Source organism: Nicotiana tabacum, chromosome 18, assembly GCF_000715075.1.
Source record: "Nicotiana tabacum cultivar K326 chromosome 18, ASM71507v2, whole genome shotgun sequence".
NCBI classification, from domain to species: Eukaryota; Viridiplantae; Streptophyta; class Magnoliopsida; order Solanales; family Solanaceae; genus Nicotiana; species Nicotiana tabacum.
The window spans coordinates 94,846,617-94,865,554 of NC_134097.1; the positions used below are offsets into that span (position 1 = coordinate 94,846,617).

The 18,938-nt window shown below is 39.5% G+C and overlaps 1 long non-coding RNA gene across 2 annotated transcripts; it reads right to left on the bottom strand.

Annotated features, from left to right (window-relative positions):
• Window positions 1–1,067: 1,067 nt before the first annotated feature.
• On the bottom strand, window positions 1,068–4,649 carry LOC107805767 (uncharacterized). 2 transcript variants are annotated; one of them, XR_001652489.2, is made up of 4 exons: window positions 4,427–4,644; window positions 4,124–4,193; window positions 2,118–2,187; window positions 1,068–1,420 (listed from the first exon to the last, which is right to left on the bottom strand). It is a non-coding gene; the product is annotated as an uncharacterized LOC107805767 (long non-coding RNA). The 2 variants fall into 2 exon arrangements; XR_001652488.2 differs by having other exon boundaries at window positions 4,124–4,649.
• Window positions 4,650–18,938: the final 14,289 nt, after the last annotated feature.

Here is an 18,938-nt window from a genome sequence, read left to right on the forward strand (position 1 = left end):
AAAAATTGAGGTTTTAAACTTGTGTTAGAAAAATGATTTTATAAAAGGAATTTGTTGTAGTTAATGGTTTGGATTGGCTTGCCTAGTAATGTGATAGGCGCTATCACGACCGGGTATTTGGGGTCGTGACATACGGCACTCAGAGTACTCACGATCGGTAGAGAATACTTAGGCGAAATTACAGAAGACGTAGCAAGAATGATTCCAACAATTGAGGAAATCATAACTCTAGACCTCCTAATCTTTTCTTCAACCCTTACTATCCCTAGTTTTTAATTTACTTTTTTAATTTATTAGTTAATTAGTTAGACATAAAAATCTTAATATTATAACTTAGGAATTGTTCGAGCTTGTCTTTCGAGTGATATTGAACAGTTATAGTGAAACCTTAGTTCTCTGTAGGATTCGACTCCGAACTTTTAGACCGGATTATATTTGCAGCGAACGCTTATCCTTTTTAGGATTAGAGTTGGGCGTGATCAGTAGAATAGACACTTTTCGCGAACTATTATTTATTTTTCTTCAAAATAAAATTTACATATTTTCATTTTTGGTGGGAACTATTTGTGATGGAAATTTAATCCGTCGTCTATAACTCTTATCTATTTTGTATTAGAAATTCAATGACAAATATTTATGTTGATTCCAACATTTAATATTCAATAGTACTCTCATTTAAATTTAATATTTTTGTCAGGCTTTTTTCCTCAAAAGCTTAAAGATTCCCAAAGAAAGTTTTTTTGGATTAATCATATAACTTCTTGTTTGTAATAACAACGCCAATGATCTATTCTATAGTTTAAAGAATTATATAAAGACCTTTTTCTAATATAATATATATTATTATAGAGATCGTTCCTACCATTAGATCATGTTATTGATAGTAAAAGTAACGTAGATATTGTTTTAGTTTTTACTCTTCGCTTTATTTTCTATTTTGCCTTTTTTCCTGCTTTCTTTTGTTATTTTGTTTATTCTTTTGCTTTAATGTTACACTCATAATTATTTTTAAGCGTCTATATCTATTAATGGTAGCCAATTCAACATTGAATTTTTATCGTAATAACTCAATTCAAGTTTTGCTCGTGAATATTCATTTTCATTGAATTGCCGTGACTTTCCTTGCATAATAATAAATGATCCAGCCGCCCCTTCTTTCGAAACTAGTTGGCGGTAGCCCGGGCGGTGCCTGGGCCCAAGGAGCTTATAAATTTTTGATTTAACATAAAAAACTTTTGTTTACAAACTGTGAAGCAAAGTTGAACAAAATCTACATAATTTGATTCAAAATCTATACAATTAATTAACTTTCTTCTTGTTGTTGTTGCTGTAGTTCTATCAGCTATATTAGGTCCCTAATAGTTGTCGTGCTCTTAGGAAGCAGAGTGTTTTTACCTTGCGACCGAGACAACAAGCTGGCCTGGAAAATGCAAAATAAAAAATGCTTTAGCATATGCGTAATACAAATTACCAGAATGAAAAAAGTAGAAAGTAACACATCCGTACATCACAATTATTAAAAGAAATATTTTTTGAAAATTCTCTTTAAATTCTTGATTGTAACAAACTTTAGAGTCTACTAACCTAAATTATTGGCTTAATTCCATAAATTTTAACAAAAGAGGAGGGATAATGTATTGGGTATAGCCAATACATTAGTTATAATTTGTGTTTGAATTTGTTTGACTTGCTTTATAGTCTTATATGAGAGTAGTGCAGATGAAGTCTTCTGTACAGTAACTGCACTTGGTGTTGCACTAATATAAAGTATCTAAAAATATTAAATTTAGATATTTGTACCCTGCCGAAGTAAGGAACCATGATAGTTGAGATAAAAATATTTGCTAGTGCTAGAAGTTAATGAATGTTACTCTCTTATGGAAAATTAATTATGTACCCTTTCTCTCTAAGGCATTTCTCACTATTTTTTCCACCAAGATATGAACGTTCCTGATCTGCTCAATTTAGGCGTTGTTCATCTTTCTTTTATTTGTAGGCATATAAATTTACTACTACTAAAGTACAGACATATTAACACAATAACATGAAATATAAAGCATAACTATTTAGCATTATTAATAAGCATATGACAATAGACTAAAGAAGTGCAGAATCACCTATATAGTCGAAGTCATGTATTTTAGTAGAAGCATTGTTTCTGCTTCCCAGGCCAGCACTTTGAAGAACCTGTGAAATCAAGCCATTATATTTCCAACAAAATTTATCAACCAAAAAAAACATAGAAATGTGGATAAGATGTAAACATGTAGGTTAACACTATTATAAATTTACATATCCAGAACAATGTCCTTCCTTAGACATAAAGATTTTTTTGAATCATTTCCGTTGTTCCTTCAATGATCATTTATCAATATTGTAGGGATGGTGATAGTTATTATTTCTTCTAATTTAAATTCTAACAATATATTTTCTACGGACTTTATATGTTCCCAATAGTACTGTAGTTCTATCTGTGATTCATTTAGGGATAAACATTTTGCTGAAGAATAAGGATTAACTAAATTATTCCTAAAGAAAATCATTTTAATTAACACTGACACATGTCTTTCGAGGAAATGCAACAATTAACTCTCAGAAGAAAATTAGAAAAATGAAGTGATACTCAAATGTGCAAACATGTATGTTTGTCTGTGTAGAGACAATGTCATAAGGGACCATCTAGGTTTATTCCTCTAAACATGTAGACCAAAAATTCAAAGAGCAATCTGTTGCAAATTGCCATAATGGAAGACTAAATAATTAGAAAAATATTTTAAATATTCTGAAGGCTTTGTTTTCTGTTGTGCAGTACATTTTAAAATTTCAGGAAAATCACCAAATCAGGAATGTTTACCTGTTAGTCCAAACTATATATACAAAAATACATAGTAGTAGTCGAACCAAAGTCCAAAATTACATGTACAACTAAAGATATTAAAAGATTAATCTAGTCATACCGGATATTGATAAAAACCTTCGATGGATTAACTTTGCAAACAAAGTATACTTTATATATTCTCTCTATGAAATCCCTACGGGAGAAATGGATAAATTTTGAGAGAATCCATTCATAACCCCATGGAAGGATTAGGAGAAAGAATAGATGGAAAGACTTTGAAGGGGAACAAGAGTTGTTTTAAGGCCAAAATTTGGGTGAAAATTAGCCACTTTATGCCATCACTATATTATGCTAGACTCGACTAATCAATACTCTGCATCATTCATTACTTGTACGGTAGGCGCCCCACGAAGAAGGTCATAGAAACTAAGTTTTATAAAATTATGGTTTTCCCTACACGTATATCAATAACAACTACTGAATAGTATATCTAATAAACGTTTTTAAGGAAATTATTATTGGAACCCACAAAAGAGATTTCAAATGCCTCGTCGTAAAGAAATTCAAGGGTAGAAACTGCTGAAATTTACTGATCCATAGTTATGGCAGATACTCCTGATAATTCAAATCTCATCAATCTGTTCACCAAGCATTGTCGCTACAAAAAATTCACTTTCAGACATTAACAAAATTATCACTTAGTATATTTTCGTTGTAAATTCAACAAATAGTAGCCCAGGCAGGTTGAACAATAAGGTAAACAGACACACATTATGATACAACAGGTACATCCAATTGGGATAAAAATCATAACCTTAAAATATAAAAAATTACATTTGATATTCTCAGGTAGAGAATATAAAAAATTACACGATATTATTAGGTAGAAAACTTCCCCTTTCTACATCAATTTTGAATCTATATAGTTATTGGTGTCGCTAGAGCCTATATTTTTAAGATAGTAAAGTAAAAATAATAGATACTTTAACAAACTGAGAATACTACTCAGATTTCAGTTGTGCTGACCAATTAACTTCCGTTTGTTCTCTTTTAAGGATAAATTCAAGAAGCACCACGACAAAACTAAGATTTTTAACAAACTGAGAATACTACTCAGATTTCAGTTGTTCTGACCAATTAACTTCCGTTTTTTCTCTTTTAAGGATAAATTCAAGAAGCAGCACGACAAAACTAAGATTTTCATGTAACTAAACCATTTAGTCAAACATTACTGGAAATAATTCATACACAAAATAGCTATCTATAAGGAATAGCAATTTTTACCTCTTTGTTTTGTTCCAAGTACTACTTCTCGTCTTTATCTCTCGGTATACATGAAGTTTATAATCTAACTCTGAAGGACAAAGATGGATTAACAAGCATATGCAAATTTGAAATACCACAAACATTGCAACAAAAATTGCAGACCGAAATTGGAATAGAGAAATTTTAAGGGCTTGGATTATACAAATTGCATAAACAAATCGAGTGTAAACTGCTAAGTTGAATTAATTTAGGCAGATCCTCGAGAAAACAATCCAAACCCAACAACAGTTGAAGGAAAAGAAACGGAAGAGTAAAACTAACCTTCTAACTTTGTGATTATCTTGATGGAGCAAATATTGAATTGCAAAAACTCAGCAAAAATCACAATCTCTTGTCAATATATAGCAGAAATTGATGCGTCAGTGGAGAAGCCAAGGGAATCTAAACAAAGCGAAAAGAGAGATGCGAAGGAAAATCTTGGTAAAGCAGAGATTTAGGCGGTGACAGTTAGAGTGGTTTGCGAAATTACCTATGTAGTCTTTCTCTAAACAACTCAAATATTTCTGCTTGACTGGTCACTTTTATCTTTTTACCTTTTTTCGAAATCAGTGTTTGACCATAATATTTTCAATTTTCATTTGAATATGAATTTCAGAAAAAAATTTAAAAACTCCAAAAAGTTATTTTCAAAAAATTTACTTCAAATCACTCACAAAAATCCAAAAACAACCCAAAATTGTATTCTTGTCCAAACACAACTCTAATTTTCAAATATCATTTTCACTTGAATTTTTTTCCTCACTTTTTTACGTGAATTTTACAATTCTTATGTCCAAACGCTCACTAATTCACGGACTTTTTCTGTATTGCTGAAAACATGCACGCAAACTAACATCGACTGTATCGACAACCGGCACTTCCCTAGGGTTAATCAGTGGTACACCGGCTCCTGGAGCAACTACATTATCGTTTTCCCCGTGAAATCCAAGACTATCATCGCCGTGTATGGGTGCGTATTGTGAGTTTGACATGTTTGAACCTGAGAAAGGGATCCCCTTTATACAGTAAGAAAATCCTAAATAAGGTATACTTCTAATTGTAGCAAGGAATCTTATTATACAACTGTCTAACCATCTAGTACAAATCCATTCTAGAATTTACGTCGTGATCTTAGGTCCACTGCGAGAATCTTGCTCTTTCTGTTATGAAATCATAACGGTATTATTTCGTGGTTGGTCACACTTGGCCTCGGTGTCCATCGAGCACTTCGATCTTCGAGTCTCGTACTCCACTATTTAGCTCGAGCCCGGTCTATTTTAAACATGTTCTCGAAGCAAACCCTTGAGCCTACGAAATCGGGCATACCTGATTTCGACCGTATATAGATAGTCCTTGCATTTCTTTGAATAAGATGATAAGAAACGATTTGATCCTTGATCCTTTGATGCCTCGATCATGATATCAATCCTGTAACGTCAGTGACAGAAGTGATTTAAAGGTCGCGTCTGCATAGTTCCCAAGGTCATTAATTGAAGGCGGCTGATGGTCGGCCATTGGCTTCCCCAAATCGTTGACGCGACCACTATAAATAGGTCAATTTCACAACCTTTGCAATCTTTACTTCTCAAATCTTTACTAGCTTCTTCATCTTCTTTGAGTCCATCCTTTTCTTCAATTTGTGCTTGTTACAATATCAACTTCTTCTCTTCTCTTGAGTTTCACAACAGTGATGGCTAAAACATCTAAAACTGTTCCTCAGAAAGAAAAAGCCTCATCATCATCGCGGCCGGCCGGTGGCACCTCGTATCGAGGAGTGCATTCCTGGGCCATGCAGCTATTTTCCGATTTCAAAATCGATGAGCCTGCATCAATTCTAGGCCGATGCGAGCCCATGTCCCAATACATCTGCTCGATAACTAAAGACGATATCGAGCAGGTGAAAAAGGATTGCAATTGGGAGGATAAGGAGGTGGCAATTCCTTCCCCTGAGGAGGACATCACCACCCACGTGGAAGGATACTTAAGCGTGTATACTTATCCTTTCACACTGGTCCCGTAGACTCAGTTATTCTCGATTTCTGTCATCAATATTGGGTGACCCTTGGCCATATCTACCCTTCTTTCTGGCACATCGTCAATTTGCTCAGGTATTTTTTAAGCAAGGTCAAGGGGATGTCTTTTACCCTCGACCATCTGATCAGGCTATACAGCCCTCGCCTCTATCGAGGTGGGTTGATAAAGCTCCAGCGTCGATCCTCGAAGGCGTTGTTCTTTAGCATCGATGAAGACAAGGATCGAGGATGGATGGTCCGGTTTATCCGAATCAATACCTCCAACCTACTTCATGCCGAAAGGATGACATTCCCCGAGGAATGGAACATGAAGCGTAAGTACAACCCCATCGATGATGCTTACTGCTATGCTTTCTCTATTCTTCTTTATTCTACTTTCTTTTTGATGGTGCAGCTTCCCCTTGGTTTCCTAGTGTGATTCTGGACCTCGCAGTTTGGGTAGACAATTGGCCTCCACTTCTTCACATGCTGAACATTGTTGGCGCGATTTGGCCAAGAGTCGGTGGGAAGCTAAAAACAATAGTGAATTTCTTTGTTCATATGTTGTCGTTTCTCTGTAAAATACTTACTTTCCCCTTACGCAGGCCTCAGGGACACTGTTGTTATGAGGCCGCCTTCGCCCAATGAATAGGAAATCCCGAAGCCAACCAAAGAGAAGAAACGGAAAAGGGCTTCTCCACCAAGTTCCCCGAAGCCCATAAAAAATAGAGCTCGAAAGCCTAGGGTCGATCCTGCAGCCCTATCATCTAACGTGGTCCAACAACTTCGGGATGACGAGGAAGAATGAGAGGATGATGACTGCTTGCTGGTATCTCGGAAGAGGGAAAACACTAAAGCTTCAAAGACTGCTGAATCGGCGGTGGCCGATGCGGTTCAATCTCGAACCGGAGAAATCTCGGAGGGGAGCTCGAGTAGAGTCCCCGATCTATCGGGTGATAAAAGCGCACCTCATCATCTGGCAGGTGAGCCCGAAGGGCATAATTTTGAGGCCCTTCAAAGAGAAGAGAATGTCCCAAGTGAATCACTTGGGATAATTAACATAGATGAATCGCCGCCCGACACTGTGTTTTCTGAAGGGAAGTTCCGAGATGCCCGGGCCATAAAGACTCCCAATGTGGGGACGACCCATGAAGGGAATGATATTTTTCGAGAATGCTTTGCGGGAGTCGAAGATGGTCTCGACCCGGATGCTTCGTTTATTTTTGACGAGGCTCAGCGACTTCTCAAACAAGTAAGTTTCTGCCTCCATAATTATGTTCGTGTTTTATTCTCGTTTTTCTAAGTCTGACTCCTTTTCTTTGTGTGAAGGTCGTGACGCTCCATCAACAAACGTTTTCCAATTCTCAACCCGAGCTTGCCCGATGCGAGGCTGAAATCAAGAAGCTTGTGGAAGAGAGGGTTGGCCTCAAACTCCTCTACGTTAAAAAAGAGGAGGAGATCAGGGACCTCGAGCCGACTTGGCGAAAGCTCATCGAGAACAGCCTGAGCTCATTGAGCAGGTAATATAACTTTTTGGGAGTTTGCTACATGTTCATTTGACTCAGCGATTAACATTTTGACTTTGCAGGCCCAGTAGAATGACGAGCTAGTGGAGCAGCTTCGAGAGGAGGTCAAGGCGAGAGAGGCCGAGACCTTGGGGTGGAAGCAACATATGGATCGTCTTGCCTCGGAGAAGGACATGCTTCAGGCCCAGCTGACTTTGGTCTAATTCTAGCTTCAAAATGTAAAGGGGGAAATCTTGGCTCGGAGCCGAAAGATTGAAGAGCTCGAAGCTAAATCAGTCACCGAACTTGCAGAGGCTAAATCTGAGGCGGAGGCGTTTATGGCCTCTTATCGAGCTAACGTTGAGGTTGCCAAAATTCGGGCACAGGAGATCACTATCGCTGCTAAAGTCAAATTTTTGTGTGTTGTCGATCACGCCAGGCAAAAATCCTGGAGAGAGACTCTCAAGGAAGTGCACGCTCGTGGCTTTAACCTCTCAACTGATATCAAAAAGGCAAAAACTTTGGAGGATGAGGCTGCCGCTTTACTCTCCGATGATGAAGACTTTGCTAGTAGTTCTGAGAGCGAAGGAGATGAGGATAAAGTCCCCGAGGAGGAGGTTCTCGAAGATGTGGCTCCCAAAGATGCGGCTCCCAAAGTAGACTAGGCCCTTAGGATTTTGTTTTTTGTTTTTTTGTGTAAGGCCCCTTGTGGGCATTGTAAATACCTTTTGTGTATATAAGGAATTCCTTTTCTTTCCGATCCATCTCCGATTTGTTATAAAGTCTGCTTCATTTTAGTTTTGTGAAATTTTTTGATGTTATAACTTCAATAATCGAGTTAGCACTAGCCCAGATTCAGAGTAAAACAAATCTTAAGTTTTTTTAGAAATCGATGGGAAATCTTATAATAGAATACCTCTTAAGGTTTTTTGATGAATCCTCGAGCTATGCTTAAGTTAATATTATGCGAACTCAGGATGGTGGAACCCTTAGGTCCGAGTTGAGTGAGAATAAGGTCTCGAACTCTAAATGTTTTGGCAAACTTAGGTTCTTTTAGTTTGGGCCGATACGACCGTTAAGAAATGGCTATTATTTTCCCTTTTCGGCATAAAGGCATAGTACAAATTTCTTTATGCCTTAGCATGCATGTTTTACCCATTGGGTTTTTTGAATGTTTAGTGTCGATCGAAACTCTTTTATTTTTTGTGCCTTAGCACAAGTTTGTATTTGAATAATTTGATACCTCTTAAAGTTTTTTGAGGGCTGATTTTATCGAAGCCTTTAATTATTTTGCCGAGCGTAGCCTTTATTAGTTGGTTTTCAGAGAATTCGAAGGTTTGTTTTTATTGCGGGATTCAGACATCTCCGAGCCGCGTTATTTTAGCCGTAGCCTTTATTATGGACGTAGACTTCGGGTATACCTCTTGGACTTGTTTCCCGATAACATTTCGAACTTGTTCGAAATGTCAGTCCCGAGTATGATGGCCTTGGCCTTTACGTCGAGGGGTGCCTGTTTGAGGTCTTATGAATCTGAGTTTAGATAACTCGAATGTGTTGACTGTCGACAACAGTCCCCGAGTATTCGAGGTGTATTTGCATTTTGGCCCTTGAGCCGTTTCATACAGAATCACAAGTATGAAGCTCGTATAATTGCAAATTTCTTTGATACACGAAGTGTTTGATATAGAAAGAATGCTTCTTTGAATAATTCATACATGCGTACATATTTTTCCATCAGGACTCGACTATTCTATATGGACACGGTTCATCTGACCGTTTGGCCCATTACAAAGTTTTCCTATCAAGGCCTTCTTTGGCGTGAAGTATTTTTCTCAAAAATATACCCTCCGAAGGTGATGCCCCCCCCAGTATTCAAGGTTGATTGAAAAGAAGCCTTGGATACTGTTGAATTCTCCTTAGGTAGCACATAGTTTTTGCCTCGTTAAAAACCTCGCCAGAAAAACCCATTTAGGATAAAAATCAGAATAAGGAAAAAAGAGTGCAACGCGTGCTTTAAAACCTAAGATCTTCGTGCTAAAACGTTTCCTCGACGCCTCGATCGAACACCTACAATAAGTTAGTATCGAATACAAATAGAAAAGGGAAAAAGTCATACCTCAACAATAATATCGTTTGAGTAGTGATACGTTCCAATTGTTTGGCAATTGTTTGCCTTCCGTCATGCCAAGTTTGTAAGATCCCTTTCCGATGATACCAATGACTCGATATGATCCTTCCCAATTCGGGCCTAGGTTCCCTTCGTTTGGGTCTCCAGTATTGAGGGTGACTTTCCTTAGAACTAAGTACCCGATTTCGAAGTGGCGAAGGTTAGCCATTCTTTTTTAATATTTTTTGATTCTTTGCTTTTGTGCAGCCATCCGAACAAGCGCAAATTCTCATTTTTCATCCAATAACTCGAGGCTAGTATTCATAGCCTCGTGATTTGATTCCTCCGTTGCATGACGAAATCTGGAGCTAGATTCCCCGACCTCGACTGGGATTAAGGCCTCGAAGCCATATACTAAGGAGAACGGGGTTTCCCCCGTGTTGGACTTTGATGTCGTTCGATATGCCCAAAAGACTTTGGGTAGGACTTCTCTCTATTTCCCCTTAGCATCACTCAACCTTTTCTTTATGTTTTGGATAATGGTCTTGTTCGTCAATTAGGCATGTCCGTTTACGCTTGGGTGATATGGCATTGGTAAGATCCTTTTTATCTTGTGTTCTTCGAGGAATGTTGTTACCTTGCTGCCGATGAATTGCTTTCCATTGTCGCATACGATTTCAGCAGGTATCCCGAATCGACACACGATGTGATCCCAGATGAAGTCTATAACTTCTTTTTCTCTGACCTTTTCGAAGGCATGTGCTTCCACCCATTTAGAAAAGTAGTCAGTCATAAACAAAATGAATTTATCTTTACTTGAACCGTTGGTAGAGGGCCGACGATATCCATCCCCCATTTCATGAATGGCACGGGGATATGACTGAATGAACTTGCTCGCCGGGCTGATGGATCATCGGTGCAAAACTTTGGCATTTATCACATTTTCGAACAAATTCCTTAGTGTCTTTTTCCATGCTATCCCAGTAGTGCCCTGCTCTGATGATTTTGTGAATCAAAGAATCAGCGCCGAAGTGGTTCCCACAAGTGCCTTCGTGGACTTAGCATAAAACATCGATGTGCCCCAGCCCTAAACATACTGCCAACGGTCCATCGAAGGTCCTCTTGTATAATGTTCCATCTTCCCATGTGAATTAGGTTACTTTGGTTCGTAGGGTTCTTGACTCTTTAGGGTCCGATGGGAGCTTTTCATTCTTCAAATATTCAATATATTTATTCCTTCAATACTAGGTCAAACTTGTAGAATTTAGTCCCAGGGATAATATCGTCCTCTTTGACTGATGATCCCAAATTTGCAAGTGCATAGACCTCACTATTTTGTTCTCGAGGTACATGATGTAGAGTCCACTCCTTGAAGCAGTGCAATGTTACCTGTAACTTGTCCAAATACCTTTGCATTCCATCCTCCCAAACTTCGAAGCTTTTGTTTACTTGATTCACTACCAATAAAGAGTTGCACTTGGCTTCAATGACTTCTGCCCCAAGCTTTTAACTAGATCGAGACTTGAAATCATGGCCTGATATTCGGCCTCATTATTAGTCAACCTAGAAGTTTTGATAGATTGCCCGATAGTGCTACCTGTGGGCGGCTTCAAAATAATGCCAAGCCCGGACCCTTTCACATTCGAGTCACCATCCGTGAAGAGGGTCCATACCCCCGATGATTTATCCGACTTTAATAGAAGTTCCTTTTCCACTTCGGGTACAAAGGCTGGCGCAAAATCGGCCACGAAGTCCGCTAAAATTTGAGACTTGATGGACGTTCGGGGTTGATATTTGATATCATACCCGCCAAGTCGACGGCCCATTTGGCCAATCGGCCCGATAACTCAGACTTGTACAAAACATTTTAGAGTGGATAAGTGGTTATCACACATATGGGGTGACACTAGAAATATGGCTTTAATTTTCTATACGCGCTTATTAATGCAAGTCTCAATTTCTCTAAGTGTGGATACCTTATTTCAGCATCTCCTAAGGTCCAACTTACGTAATAAACAAAAAATTGCGTACCTTGCTGTCACGACCCGTATTTTCCACCCTAGGGAGTCATGATGACTCCTACTAATATGAGCTAGGCAAGCTAGTCCTTTAAACTAATTACTTCATTATCCATTTATTTCTTTTTACAAACATAAAGCGATAACGTAAAAATAGCGGAAATTTAAATTAAGCAGAAGAAAATAATAAAATATCTGAAATCTGTATCTATTACAATTGCTTAAGCCTTAATCACCCAAAACCTGGTGTCACAGTACCACAAACGGTCTAAGACTGCTAAATACAAGGTCTGAAAATAAAAGACACATTGTTTCTGAAGCAGAAAGATGAAATAGGAAAATAAAAGATAGAGGAGATGTCAGGGCCTGCAAATGTCTGCAGGTCTACCTTGTATCTCCGCGTAGACTGAAGGTAGCCTCCAAACTACGGTCCAAGAGCTACTCTGGGATCTGCACATAGTGCAGAGTGTAGTATCAGCACAACCGACCCCATGTGCTGGTAAGTGCCTAGCCTAACCTCGGCGAAGTAGTGATGAGGCTAGGACCAGACTACCAAGTAAACCTGTGCAGTTATATAATATACAGCGGAAAGTAAAGCAAAAATAAACAAGTAAAAAGGGGAGGGAACACATACTTCGGGGAATAGCAGGTAAAAACAGAATATCAAGAGAATTACAAAGGAACCAAAATCTAACTACTAACAAGGATAAGGAAAACAAAGGCAGATTTCACTTTCATTTCACATCTTGTTGCAGGCGTGCAACCCGATCCCATTTTCTATATCTCGTGGCAGGCGTGCCACCCGCTCCCATTTTCTGTATCTCGTGGCAGGCGTGCCACCCGCTCCCATTTCATGTATCTTATGCCAGGCGTGCCACCCGCTCCCATTTCGTTTATATCGTGGCAGGCATGCCACCCGCTCCCATTTCAATTATCTTGTGGCAGGCGTGCTACCCGCTCCCATTTCATTTATCTTATGGCAGGCGTGCCACTCGCTCCCATCTCATATATCTTGTGACATGCGTGACACCCGCTCCCATTTCATTTATCTTGTGACAGGTGTACTACCCGATCCCATTTCATTTATCTTGTGATAGGTGTGCCACCCGATCTCAGTTACAAATCAACAACAATCACAAAGAATCCCGGCAAGGGAACAAGAGCAATATAACAACATCCCGGCAAGGTAACAAGGGAAATATAACAACATCCCGGCAAGGGAACAATAATATTTCAATAACCTCCCAGCAAGGGAACAATAATATTTTAATAACCTCCCGGCAAGGGGACAATAATATTTCAATAACATCTCGGCAAGGGAACAAGGGCAATATAACAACATCTCGGCAAGGGAACAATAATATTTCAATAACATGTGAAGTGCAATAATTCACAACGGAGTCATAACAATTATAATACAAGACTCACGGGCATGCTTGACACCGACGTATAGATACTCGTCACCATGTCTATACGTCGTACTCCACAATTAACATGTAGCAAATAAGACACGACTTTTAATCCTCGAGCTAAGGTTAGACCAAACACTTACCTTGATGCCACGAACACAATTCGCGTTTCAATTATAGCTTTACCCCTTGGTTCCACCACCAATTCGCTTGTATCTAGTCACAAGTTACTTAATCACATCAATAAATGCTAAATGAATCAATTCGAATGCATGAAAATGAATTTCCCAAAGTTTTACCCAAAAAGTCAAAAATCGCCCCAGGCCCACATGGTCAAAACCTGAGGTTCGAACCAAAACCTGATTATTCATTCCCTCACGAACCCAAATATATAATTTGTTTTGAAATCGGACTTGAAATCGAGGTCCAAATCCCCAATTTTTGAAAAACCTAGGTTCTACCCAAAATACCCAATTTCTCCCATGAAAATCATTGATTTTGAGTTGAAATCATGTTAAATGATGTTAATGATTGAAGGAAATGAGTTAAAACCAACTTACAATTGATTTTGAAGAAGAGTTGTTCTTGAAAAATCGCCCTAGAAAGTTTGTGTTTTGAAAAAAATGTGAAAATAGGTTAAACATTTGTCTAAGTATAAAAGTTGCAGGTTGCAGATGGGGAAAATGCGAACAGGGGTTCGCAATTGCAAACCCCGACCTCTGCTAGCTTGGGAATTGCGAAAAGACTCTCACATTTGCGAGTTGGGAATTGCGAGAGGGGCGTCACATTTGCGAGTACAGGCTGGGAGAAGGGGCATCGCATTTGCGATGGATTTCCTCGCATTTGCGAGATGGAGCTGGCCTGGGCTTCCTTCGCAATTGCGACAAGCCACTCGCATTTTTGATATCGCATTTGTGAGCCAGTGCGAAGCCTGCAGGCCTGCTATGCACAGTTGAAAATCTACAATTTTTCTAAGTCCAAAATACACCTCGTGGCCTATCCAAAACTCACTGAGCCCTCGGGGCTCCAAACCAAACATACACACAACCTCAAAAACATCCTACGGACTTATTCGTGTAATCAAATCACCAAAAAAACATCATGAACATCGGATTAAACCTCAAAATCACTAAAATTTCTCAAAACTTCTTTAAACATCAAAATTTTCATTTAAGGTCAGAATCACGTCAAATGGACTCCGTTTCTTACCAAACTTTACCAACAACACATAAATAACCATATTGAACCTGTACCGGGCACCGAAACCAAAATACGGGCCCGATACTATCAAGTCTTAATCAAAATTCATTTCCAAACCTCATAAATAATTTTCTTTAAAAATTTATTTCTCGGGCTTGGGACCTCAGAATTCGATTCCGGGCATACGCCCAAGTCCCATATTTTCCTACGGACCCTCCGGGACAGTCAAATCATGGGTCCGGGTCCGTTTACCCAAAATATTGACCGAAGTCAATTTAGTTCATTTTATATTTAAAATTTATCATTTTTCACAAATTTTCACATTTAGGCTTTCCGGCTACGTGCCCGGACTGCGCACGAAAATCGAGGTGATGCTAAAAGAGGTTTTTAAGGCCTCGAAATGCAGAATTCATTTTAAAACAAGTGATGACTTTTTGGGTCATCACACTTGCTTTTCTCGAACTAGTACACCACTTACCGCTATTTTGGACACTACCAAGTATAAGTACAACTTCTCATCTGCCTTCGGAGTGTAGAGAAGAGGTGGACTCGATAAGTACTGCTTCAATTCATCAAATGCTCGCTGAAATTTCGGGGTCCATGCGAAATCATTTTTCTTTTTGAGTAAGGAAAAGAACATGTGGCTTCGATCTAATGACCTCGAAATGAATCGGCCCAAGGCAGCTATCCGTCCGGTTATCCTTTGTATAGATTTCACACTGTCTACAACGGTGATATCCTTTATGGCCTTAATTTTATCGGGGTTTATTTCGATTCCCCGATTTGATACCATAAAGCCAAGGAATTTGCCCGAGACGACCCCCGAAGGCACATTTTCCGGGGTTAAGTTTCATGTTGTACTTCCTAAAGATCTCGAATTTTTCCTGCAAATGAGTCAAATGGTCCTCTGCACACAGGGACTTAACTAACATATCGTCAATATAAACTTCCACTGATTTACTTATCTGTTCCTCATACATTTTGTTAACTAGGCGTTGGTATGTAACTCCTTCATTTTTTATCCCGAAGGGCATTATATTGTAACAATAAGTTCCATACTTGGTGATAAACGAGGTTTTCTCCTGGTCTTCTGAGTTCATCTGAATTTGATTGTACCTGGAATAGGCGTCGAGAAAGGTAAGGATCTCGTGGCCAGCCATGGCATCGATCATGCGATCGATGTTAGGCAGTGGAAAAGAATCTTTAGGGCATGCCTTGTTCAAATCCTTGTAATCTACGCACATTCTAAGTTTGTTCCCTTTTTTAGGGACTACAACTACAATGGATAACCATTCGGGATATTTTACTTCCCGAATGGATCCTATTTTAAGAAGCTTAGTTAGCTCATCCTTTATGAACGCGTGCTTTACCTCGAACTAGGGCCTTCTCTTTTACTTCACCGGTTTGAACCTAGGGTCGAGGCTTAGCCGGTGTGTTGTTATCTCTGGTGGGATACCTATCATGTCTAAATGGGACCAAGAAAAACAATCCATGTTATCGATAAGAAATTGAATAAGTTTTTTCCTAAGTTCAGAGGTCAACCCCGTTCCTAGGTATACCTTTCGTTCGAGTAGATACTCGATTAGTATCACTTGTTCCAGCTCCTTGACCCTCGACTGGGTGCATCTGATTCTTCGAGAACAATGAAAGTTTGAGGAGTAAGGAAATCCTCTTCTTCTTCTTCGATTACCTGTTTCTCTAATTCGGTCGAGGCTGGGGAGGGTGATTGTTATTTGGATGTCTCCTTATCTTTGGTACTCGATTTTTCTGAGGTTTAAGGTGTTGATATCGGGTCACCTCGTCGACTGCAAATATTTCCTTTGCAGCGTGTTGTTCCCCGTAAACTGTTTTTACATCGTCCATTGTTGGAAATTTCATCATTTTGTGAGGGGTTGACGATACCGCCCTCATGTTGTGGATCCAGGGCCTTCCGAACAGTGCATTATATCTCATGTCACATTTGATGACATGGAATTTTGTATCTTGGATGGTCTCGGCCATGTTTACTAGTAGGATTATCTCCCCCTTTATTGTTTCACTTGCCATGTTGAAGTTGTTCAGGACTCAAGACGCAGGCACAATTTGGTTCTGCAGGCCGAACTGCTCTACGACCCTCGATCTGATTATGTTTTCTAAGCTACCTGGATCCACTAGCACACGTTTAACTTGAATTTTATTTAACAAAATAGAAATTACCAGGGCGTCGTTGTGTGGCTGAGAGATGCCTTCCATTTCTTCGTCATTGAACGATAGGATATCTTCGGGCACATAATCCCGAGTCCGCTTTTCTCGGGTGATCAACATTGGTACGTTTGAATACAGGCCCTTGTGGAACATCGACCCACCAACGATCATATGACTGACATGTTGCGGTTCTTCCTGTTCATTCTTTCTGTTGGCGTCTCTTTCTCTGAAGTGATTCTTAGCTCGATCACTGAGAAACTTTCGAAGGTGACCCTCGTTGAACAATCGAGCTACCTCCTCCCTCAACTGTTTGTAGTATTCGGTCCTATGGCCACGTGTGCCATGATATTTACACATCAAGTTTGGGTTCCTTTGAAAAGGATTGGTCTGTATAGGTCTGGGCCACCTGGTGTCTTTGATCCTTCCAATAGTCGATACAATCCCCAATGTATCGACACTAAAATTATACTCCGATAACTGAGGTGCTTCTACGGGATCAACATGTTTATCAAAACCACTATAACTCATAAGTCCCCGAGAAATTTGCCCTGGATCACTCCAAGGAGTATTGCGCCTCGAATCATCGTTTCTTCGATCTACGATATATGGTTGATATCGTTCTCTGCTCGACTTTGGTTCCCTGTCAGTATCCCTCAGAGTTTTAACCGCCAATCTATTTGGATGAACTGAACCCGATGAGGCTCACAGTTGGTTGTCCTTGACCCTGATCTTCCATGGATATCGATTGTGCACATCCGCTCAAGTTACAGCTGGATACTCGATCAGATTTTGCTTCAACTATCGTGAAGCTATCGAACTCCGCTCGTTCAATCCCTGTGTGAAAGCTTGAACGGACCAATCATCTATGATCGGTGGTAACTCTATCCGCTCCATTTGAAATTGGGACACGAACTCCCTCAGCATTTCGTTATCCCTTTGTCTTAATCTTGAAAATGTTTGATTTTCTTGTTGCGACTTTTATGGCCCCGGCATGCGCCTTCACAAAAGAATCAGCTAACGTGGCAAATGAATAGATGGAATTCGGTGGCAAGTTGTGATACCAAATCATTGCTCCCTTTGATAGAGTTTCCCTAAAATTTTTCAACAAAACGGATTCGATCTCATCGTCTTCTAAGTCATTTCCCTTTATCTCGCACGTGTACGTAGTGATATGTTCATTAGGATAGGTGGTCCTGTTGTATTTAGGTATATCTGGCATACGAAACTTCTTTGGAATAGGCTTCGGGGCTGCACTATGAGGAAAGGGCTTCTGTACGAATTTTTTTGAATCCAAACCCTTTAAGATCGAGGGTGCCCCCTATATCTGATCAACTCGGGAGTTGTATGTTTCCACCTTTTTGTCATTATCTTCGATCTTCTTTTCTCCCGACTCGATTCTTTTAGTGAGCTCCTCGAGCATTTTCATAATTGTAGGATCAGTCTCTGATCCGTTACCGCTTGTCCTTTCCGGTACTTGCTCGGTACGATGAGTGATTTCTGGCTCGACCACACTCGGAGTTCTATATTGACTCTGAAGCTGAGCAATAGCGGTCTGTTGAGCCTGTAGCATCTCGAATATTACTTGGAGACTAACTCCCCCGTCTCCTACACCTTGTGTTCCATGGCCACCAGATCGGTCGTCCATGCGTACACTTCCTCCGGGATCTGCGCGTAAGTCCGCGTTCAAAGCAATGTGCGAACTAACATCGGCTGGATCGACAACCGGTACTTCCCTAGAGTTAATCGGTGGTACACCGGCTCCTGGAGCAACTACATTATCATTTTCCCCGTGAAATCCAAGACCAGCATCGCCATGTACGGGTGCGTTTTGTGAGTTTGACATGTTTTAACCTGAGAACAAAAATTCTTAACAAGAACAAGTGTGAAAATAAAATGTGTTATCAGAATCAGTACTGAAACAATCATTATTATCCTTAGCCCCACGGTGGGCGCCAAACTGTTTACCCTAAAATCCGAGTAACAATTAAACTTGTATTGTGGTTTTAAAGATATGTGATTTAATCCAATATTAAATGATAAACAACGAATCAAAGATATAAATTAAAGAGTAGATTAAGTCAAACCAGTATGCAAACAAATCTCGACCTCAAGCTAAGGCAGCCTCGAGGTGGGTTAGCAAGAACAAAAAAATAATAAGGTAATTCTGATTAGAAGTAAGCAAGAAAGTGAAGTATGTATATTCTCTTGTCAATGATTGATATGTTACAAATGATTGGGATCCCCTTTATATAGTAGGGGAATCCTAAATAAGGTATACTTCTAATTATAACAAGGAGTCTTATTATACAGTTATCTAACGTTTAGTACAAATCCGTTCCGGAATTTACGCCATGATCTT